Consider the following 8,477-nt stretch of genomic DNA (forward strand, 5'->3'; position numbering starts at 1 on the left):
GCACCGGGCACAGCACCAGGCACGGCACGGGGAAACGGGCACGGCACCGGGCACAGCACCGGGCACGGCACCGGGAACGGCACACCACAGCCTGGCACGGCCCGCCGGGGCTGACCCCGGGCCCTTCACCCAAGCGTGGGCTTAATAAAAAGGTCAGGCAGTGAAGTGACCCAGCCCGCAGGCCAGAGGGTGTGCAGGCTCGCGTGGGTTCTGAGTGGGTCGTGCCCAGCCCTGTTTGGTCTTTGACAGGAACTCACAGTTCCAAAATAAAATCGAATGAGACTCATTAAGCCTCCGCATTGCCTTTCGTTCTCAGAATGAGCTGCAACATAGATGTTTCTATCCGTGCATCCTTGTTTACTTTGAGAGTATCTTCCCTGTTGGTATCCACTACTATAAATACAAACCTTTTGTGCTGCAACACTAACATTTCAAGACAGGAATGTAACTGGAGGCACCCTTTGGTTTCCTTCCATCTTTTACATTCCTTCTCGTGTGAATCAGACCTCTGGTACCAGAAGTTTTCCGTGCCTCACACAAACTGTTCCTGTTACAAAATAGATTTGATCTTTCTCTTTTTAATGAGCAGGATGACATTAAAAATGTGGTTCTGTATGAGCCACTTCTACTGCAGTCTATTTTCACCATGCAGGCAGTCAAACATTGGTGGATTGCTCAGAGAGGTTGTGCAATCTCCATCCTCGATTGATTTCAAGATCCAACTCAACCATCCCCAGGTAACCTGGCCTGCCCCCAGGGCTGACCCAGCTTTCAGCCAGAGGTTTGACTGGAGCTCTGCTGTGGTCTCTTCTCTCCTGGGTTATCCTACAAGCCCCTGCTCTCCAAATTCTTGTAAGCATGAGTGGGAACCATTCCTTCTCCCCAGTCTGGGACAGATAAGCCATTCAATTTTTTTCTCCCTAACTTTTCATCTCTTTAGCCTCTTAATATAAACTTTGTCAGCACACACTGTTTGAAGGGAAGAGGCAGGTCTGTTTCATCAGAAGATTCCCAAGCTCAGCAACCTGACTAGGTCTCCTCAAGTTTTTTTCCCCAGCTGGCCGAATTTCAGCCAGAACTGGGCTGTACCTTGTGTAACAGGAAAAATATTGCTCTTAAAACACTCCCCCACACACAAACAAACACGTGCACACACAGAGTCTTAGTTGTAATGTTGTTGAGAACTGTGCTGTTCAAATGGCATTGTCTCTAGGCAGAACTTCAAATTGATTTGTATTTGAAGACACTTTTCTTCTGGTCAAAATCTGCTTTTCTCAAAGCTGAGATCTACTACTGAAAACATTTCAGAGCCACTGTCTCCTCAGTGGTCTTTTATAGACCCTTAACACAAGAAATACACCAAGAGGGCTGTATTCCTGTGCCTTTAGTACAAAAGCAGCTCTTGGATGTGCAGGGGTCCCTGGCTCCTTTCAGTCTAATTCCTAAGGCTGGATCCTAATGAAAATACCGACTTAAGACAGCATTTGAGCACATGCTTAACTTTGAACACAGCGAGTGTCTCATTGCAAAACACTCTGTGATTTCAGCGGGACCATGCTCTGAACCATTCATGGATTTCATTGGCATCAGCAAAATAAATGTCTTGTTGTACATCGCTTTTTTTGTGACTCAAGTGTGCCCGAGAAAGCGGAACAGCAGAAGCTGTCCACTTCCCCTTGCCCGGTTTATTTTTACCACTGGTTGCTGTGGGAAGCTATTGTGATTCAGTGTGGCAGTAGGAAGTTCCTAACACTGCTCTTTGCAGCAGAGGATGTTGAGGTTCTTATGCAAGCCACAGGCACAGTGAAAATAGCTGACCTTTCAGAATGTTTATCAAGGCACCTTCAATTCACAAGGGGAGCAGCAGCGGCTGGTGCAGAGAACTAAAATCTGGGTCTAAAGTCCCTGTTGTACTGAAAACAGCCCAGAAATCTTACAGGGATCCTTTCTGGTGGTGTGAGGGAGGCAGGTGTAGCTGCCAGCGTGCGGTCCTGTGAAACCAGAAGAGAAATGTTTCACCTCCATTCTGCGGTCGCATCAGCAACCACATCAGTTTCGGGACAGGCTCCAGACGCGTCACCTGCGGAGACAAGTGCAGATTTCACTCTGAGAAGGGCCAAAGCAAAATAATGTCACTTAACAGAAGGGTGACACGCTCTGCCTGCCCAGCCAGGATCCGAGGGACACTGGAGGAGCTTCCCCTGGCTCCTGGCGGCTCCGGGCTGGCAGGGCAGGGGTCGCGGCGCTGGGCGCCGGTGCCAGCCCGTGGCCGTGCTGGCCTCTGGAGTCAGCCGCTCACAGTGCGCCGCAGCCCGGGCACCGGCCTGCCGGGATCCGGGACCGACACCCGCGGGGGTTCTCCCGCCAGAGGGAAATCCCTGCTCTGCAGAGAGCTGCGGGCAGCCTCCGAAATCCCCTCCCGTGGAGGGGGCATCTCGACCCCGCAAGGTTTCCTGAGACGGGGCTTGCAGGCTGGGGCCGGGACACGGCGTGCCAGCACCTCCTTCAGCCCAGCGCGGCTGGCAGGGCTCAGGGGTGCTGGTGGTGTTTGTCTCCCCATGCACAAGGCTTTGCTGACAGGCAGGAGAACAACACTTGTCCAGAAATGGCCCCTGCCCTGCCAGCCCGGAGCAGCCAGGAGCCAGGGGAAGATTTTCCAATGTCCCTCAGGTCCTGGCTGGGCAGGTAGAGGATGTCACCCTTCTGTTAAGTGACATTATTTTGCTTTGGCCCTTCTCAGCTCAGGTCCCAAAAGCCCCAAGTGCTCGTGACAAGGACTGCACAAAGTGATAACCACTCTACATGTGGAATCATGAAATCGTAGAATATCCTGTGTTGGAAGGGACCCACAAGGATCATTGAGCCCAGCTTCTAGTTCGGCACAGGACCATTCCAAGAGTGCCACCACGTGCCTGAGAGCATTGTCCAAACCCTTCTTGAACTCCATCAGGTTTGGTGACCAGTGGCCTGGGGAGCCTGGGGATTGCCACCATCCCCATACCACAATACCAGACCTGACCCAAGTTTCTAAAACAGGCTGTGTGCATCTTTCTGGTTGTTTTTCTGCTTGGAAAGGCTCTATCCTCCAACAGTCCTTCTGCTTGATGCCCAGTGCAGTGACCAGGCAACTCCCCCTTGCCCACAGTCCCATCCTGCTGCCTTGGCTTCAGACTGCTTTTGTCTTCACCTGTCCCCACCTCCCATGATGCTGGTGCAGATGCCAGCTCAGGTTCCTCATTTCCATCACCACCACCTCTCTTTTCCCAGATTCTCTGACTGCAGAGCCCACAGGCTGTTTTGATGTTTTAGAAACAAAGACAATGAGTCATGGCAGAACACAAGGTAAGTGCATCATTGGCAGATGTCTGCCCAAAACCCACTCCAGGCCCTGGCAGCCCCTGCAGAGGCTTTGCTCCCAAGGATGTGACAGACCCTACTTTGAGCCAAGGCGGGAGGCAAGATGTGAGTAAAGGGCAGAAGGTGTCACACCCCTAGGGGATGCATGGTACTGCCTACAGCTTAGGTGAGGCAGGGGCTCCTAAGGATTTATAGAGTAAAGTAAAATAGAAGCTGGTCAGAAGTTAATATATATTTTCTTCTTAAAAATGAACCTCTGAAAAGCTTTTTTTTGGTTACATGCACTTTCTCCACAACACTTCACCCTCAAAGGATTTTCCTTCCAGCCTCTCCCCCAACAAACCTGGGCTGTAGCAGCTAAACCTTCATAGGACTTACCTTCTCACCGCTCATCAGCTGTTTGCTATATCTAAGAAGAGGCATTAGGTATGACTGGTGGCCCAGATACCAGCCCATAAAGCTATTAAACTCTTCTAGAAGGAGTCTTCACCTGGCTCAGGGGCCTGTGTGATCAAATATCCATCAGTACCAAGACAGGAAGCGCCTTCCCGGCAGCTCAATGCTGGACTGGCAGCTCAAAGCTGTGCTTTGTGAGCAAGATTTCAGCTGGGAATTTGCTCAGGTAACCTGGGCCCCCAGGCCAGCTTCTGGTTTGCTCTGTGACGTTGAGTGAATCCACAGTTTTGTGTACTTCCCATCTGTAGAATAGGGCTGATACCTCCCATCACCTTTACAAGAGTTTGGGTGCTAAGGAACCAGGCAGGTGGGCTGGTGTGATGTTAACATCCTCTTGCAGTGCTGAATTTCTAGGACTGAATCACTTTTTTCTATCTTTAAAAATAAATTTTTAAAAAAGACTTTTTATTTCATTTCAGCTTCCCTTCCTAATTACTTAATGTTGTAGGAGTTATTTTGTCAGGAGAGGGCACTTGTTGATGGTTTACCCCATGTTTCATTAATGCATGGAAGAGGTTAACTCCTGGTAGTTATGGTAGCAGATGCATGGTTTTAACAGGGAAAAAAAATCCCCAATTTTACTTTCTACTCTTGCACTAATTTGTGACTATTTTTATCAATGTTAGCACTGAGCCAGGGTAAAAATACTCCCTAGAAAGTTTAGAATTTACATTTGTCTTCATATATATTCAGCAGAAATTCAGCTCCCCAGCCTCCGCACTGCCTAATCTGGACTCATTAACTTCACCCGCCCCCGAGAAAAATGTCAGATGACTTTGGCCTGGCGAAGCCTTTCACCCACAAACACTCAGCAGGAGGGTCCAAGTCTCCTGTCTGCAGCAAACAATCCCCGTGGAGCATCAGCTCTGGCACTGCAGGCATCCAACTCAGCCATGGGAACAGATTCACCCTTCCTAACACAGCCCTGCCTCGGGGCAAATCTCCAATGTTGGGCTCCATCCCGCGGGGATGCTGAGCCCTGGAAGCATCTTCCACATGGCAAGGCAGATGGATGGAGGCTGGGGGAGAAGCACCACAAGGAGAAGCCTTTGGGGAGCATCTTCTGAAACACAAGGCAGCCACAAGCACGTGGAACTGGCATTATGAGGTTCTGGGATAATGCCATTTTTCTTGTATTAAATGGACATAACATTTGGCTCTCTGAGATGCCCTTTTCCTGCACAGCTGGAGACTTTCTTGTCAATCTGTCAATGAACTCTGCTCCAAAGACAACAGAATTGTTCTCTGGCAGGTTCCTGCAGAAGAAGCAAACCATCCCCTCCCATGCAGTGGGGCCATTACCATCTCACAGGGATCACAGCAGCCCAGAGGGGCTGAGGCTGGGGGTCCCTCTGAGGAGTGTCCAGTCCAGCTCCTGTCTCACAGCAGCATCTCTTAGGGCAACTATTGCCCCTACTGTTGGGTACCCCAATATCTCCAAGGATGGAGGCTCCACACCTTCTCTGGGCAAGTTGGTGCAGTATTTCAGCATCCTCACAGTGAAAAAGTGAACTGACATGTCCTGGGCTTCAATTTGTTCCTGTTGCCCTCACTGGCCACTCAGGAGAAGTCTGGCTCCATGTTCAGGGTTTGAGGAAAGTCCTAAATTTTTATGGAAACCGGTGTGTTTTCTGTGAAACCCAGGAGAGAAAGGGGCCTCATGTTTAAGCAGGAGCCAAGAGCCCAGAGGCTCCCCCAGCAAGGGAGGGCAGCTCCAATCTAATTAAACTGAGAAAACATCCTTAAGCAACACCACTCCCCTTCTTCCCTGCTTCACTTCCTGGGCTCCAGGCTCCTTCCAGAGGAAGAAATGGAGAATATTTAAGATTATTTATCCTTTTAGCAGTGAATTTTAAATAAGGAAGTCTGGGAGCTGTGTGTCACCATCCTTAGAAAATCCTCTCCTGCAGAGGACCAGAGGAGAGGAAAGCTCCAATGCTCCCTTTGGCATGAGACCCTCCAGAGTCTGTCACTGCAATGATGGAGTAGGACAGAATATTTATGGGACTTAAGAAGCCAAAAACATCTACTCTGGCTCAGGCATGTGTTGGACACAGCCTGCACAGCCTGGAGTTGAGTACAGACCTCCATATCCCATTTATTCCTCCTTTTGTATGCCAGAAAAACCCTTTCTCCTTAGAAAAGAGTGAAGCAAGAGAGAAATGGCCCAAGACATGAGTGCAGGACCTGTTGGTGCTGTCTGAGCCCTGGCCCTTGGCTCTGCTGGGCTCCATCCCTCCCTGGCTCTGCAGATCCAGCACCTCGCCCGCCCCGCACACGTCAGTTCCTTTGCAGCTCCTCCAGACAGCCAGGCTGTTTTCAAGAAGCAATTTCCTGCAGAGGAAGATTTTTTTTTCCAAGGAGCCTAAGTGGGGAACTTCCTGGTGCAGGCTTTTCATGGGAAACCATTGTGAGAGCAGCTTCACCACCCACCAGGAAGGGCTGTCACTGAGCAGGCTGCGCCCTGCTCTGTGTGCCCAGCCCAGCTTCCCAGTACATGCCCAGGGGCTGAGTTTTGTGACCCTCACTCATCTCCCCAAGCTGCTGCTGGGATGCTGACTTGTGGCAGGGGAAGTGGACAGATGGTGAAGATCTGGACTGGGTGCAGGCAGTGCAGAGCCTCCCAGGGAAGGTTCTGCATGGCCTGTCCCTCTGGTGGGAGAAGCTGAGAGGAGACATAAAGACTTCATCACACTTTGGCTCTCCAGCCTTTGCATTTTCCCTCTTCATTGTGCTGCTGATTTCCAGCAGGGCCACCAAGTACCAGGACAGGCTTCTCCCCACACAGAGTTGGGGGGGGTCACTGCTCCTCAGCCTGGTTCTGGGAGGCACCTGACTGCTCCTCTGAAATGCAAACCCTGCCAGGGCTTCTCCCACTGCTGCAAGAGTGAGGCAGCCCAGCTCAGCTCTGCTGTGGTAGAGCCAGGCCCCATAGCCCTGGCTATCAGTGAAACCCCAAAATGCACCAGTTAAACCCTCGGCCAACACAGACACTGGGGCAGCAAGTTGCACTGTGCTGCTGCTTCTCACCATGGGTGGTGCTAAAGTCAATCATTACTCATATCCTTTTACTCCAATGAGCTGTGCAGGTCTCCCAGCTGGTGCCTGTTCCCTTCAATGCTGCTTTTCATTCAAGCAGTTGTTCTGGTTTGAGTGTATTTTGTGGCTGTGGATGGACAGGCAGCCCAGGCTCGTGCCCTGCTCTGAGCTCTCATCACCTGTGCTCTCCCATGGAGAACTTCTGCTGGACATCTGTGAAAATGCTCTGGTTCCAGAGGTTTTTTTCCTTGCGTCAAATTCTCTGGTTTTGCAACCCCTCACTGCAGTTAAAATAAAACTAAACAACACCCAAGAATCCATTTCCATGAAGCATTTCAGGAGCAAGAGGCTGGTTCCTCTTTCAGAGCATCAAAAAACAACTTCTATTTTCCTCACAGTGTTAGCAATGTTCAGCTGAGCCCTGCTCTTTTTTCCCCCAAAAAAAGTTTCGTTTCCAGGAAACAGGACTTTATTTTGAACACAAAGCATCTCTTTGGTCAGCCTGATGCTCTTGGGTACACTCACAACTTTTGAATACACACATATGACCTACAAGAACAGGACCCAGCACAGAGGGAACTGAACCAGGTCTCAGGGAAGAGTCCAGTCACTTCCCAACCCACCCACTGGCTCAGCTGTGTGATACTGGGCAGGTTCCTTCCCTCTGTCTGTGTCCTGCTTTCCAAGCCTTGAACTGGGGTTTAAGATCCTTCATGTAGGACTCTGCCGGACCTCAGAGTTGGCAAGAAGTACCTGAAACACTCACAAGGTGCCAATCCAGTTTCTGGCAGCAGTGCTTGATCAAAAAGGATGAATCAAAACCTTCTTCCCCCTTGGCCTGCTGGCAATGCTCTTCTTAATCCAGCTCACGATATTGCTGATTGTGAGAAAGCACCACTGGCTCGTGGTCAGCTCGTGATCCACCAGGACCTCCCAGGTCTTAACCTGCAAAGTTGTTTTCCAGCCAGTTGGTTCCCAGTTTGTACAGGGTCATTGTACTGGGTGAGTGGGGTCATTCCTCCTTGGGGCTCCTACTCCCTTTGCTGGACTTCACAAAGCTCCTCTTTGCACATTGAGGTCCTTGTGAATGGCACCCTGGAAAGTGCAAACCCAGGGGAGCAGGGAGAGCTCACAGCATTCCATAGCTCAGGTGGTGGATCTTGAACAGAAGGATGGAATTGGAGACACACATCACTTCCCTTCTGCCCACAACAGAGGGGGGCACCAGCCTGGGGGCACCCAGGGCACGAGGAAAGGGGGATCCTGCCAGCAGCTGGTGCCATCCCAGCACACACTGTGCCTGTGCTCCTTCACTCACCATCTGACAAGTGAGGAAGCAGCGCTCAGGGAAGGAGGTGACCAGGCAAATTCAGCAAAGACATCCCAGGGAATGAGTCACTGGCTCTGCGCAAGAAGCCAGACTCTGCTCTGGAGGGAGAAGGGCAGCAGGAAAGCTGAACACTCCCAGGAGATGGCTGCAGGATGATTAAAAGGCTTTTACTTGGACCTTGCATTGGAGACTCCCCTGCAAGAGGAGTGAGAGCAGAGCTCTGGGTGTGCCCACAGAGCAGCTGCTGCCCACAGGAACACAGCAGTGGGAGCTCAGCTCCTCAGGGAGGCTGCTC

Source organism: Geospiza fortis, unplaced genomic scaffold (genome assembly GCF_000277835.1).
Source record: "Geospiza fortis unplaced genomic scaffold, GeoFor_1.0 scaffold78, whole genome shotgun sequence".
NCBI classification, from domain to species: Eukaryota; Metazoa; Chordata; class Aves; order Passeriformes; family Thraupidae; genus Geospiza; species Geospiza fortis.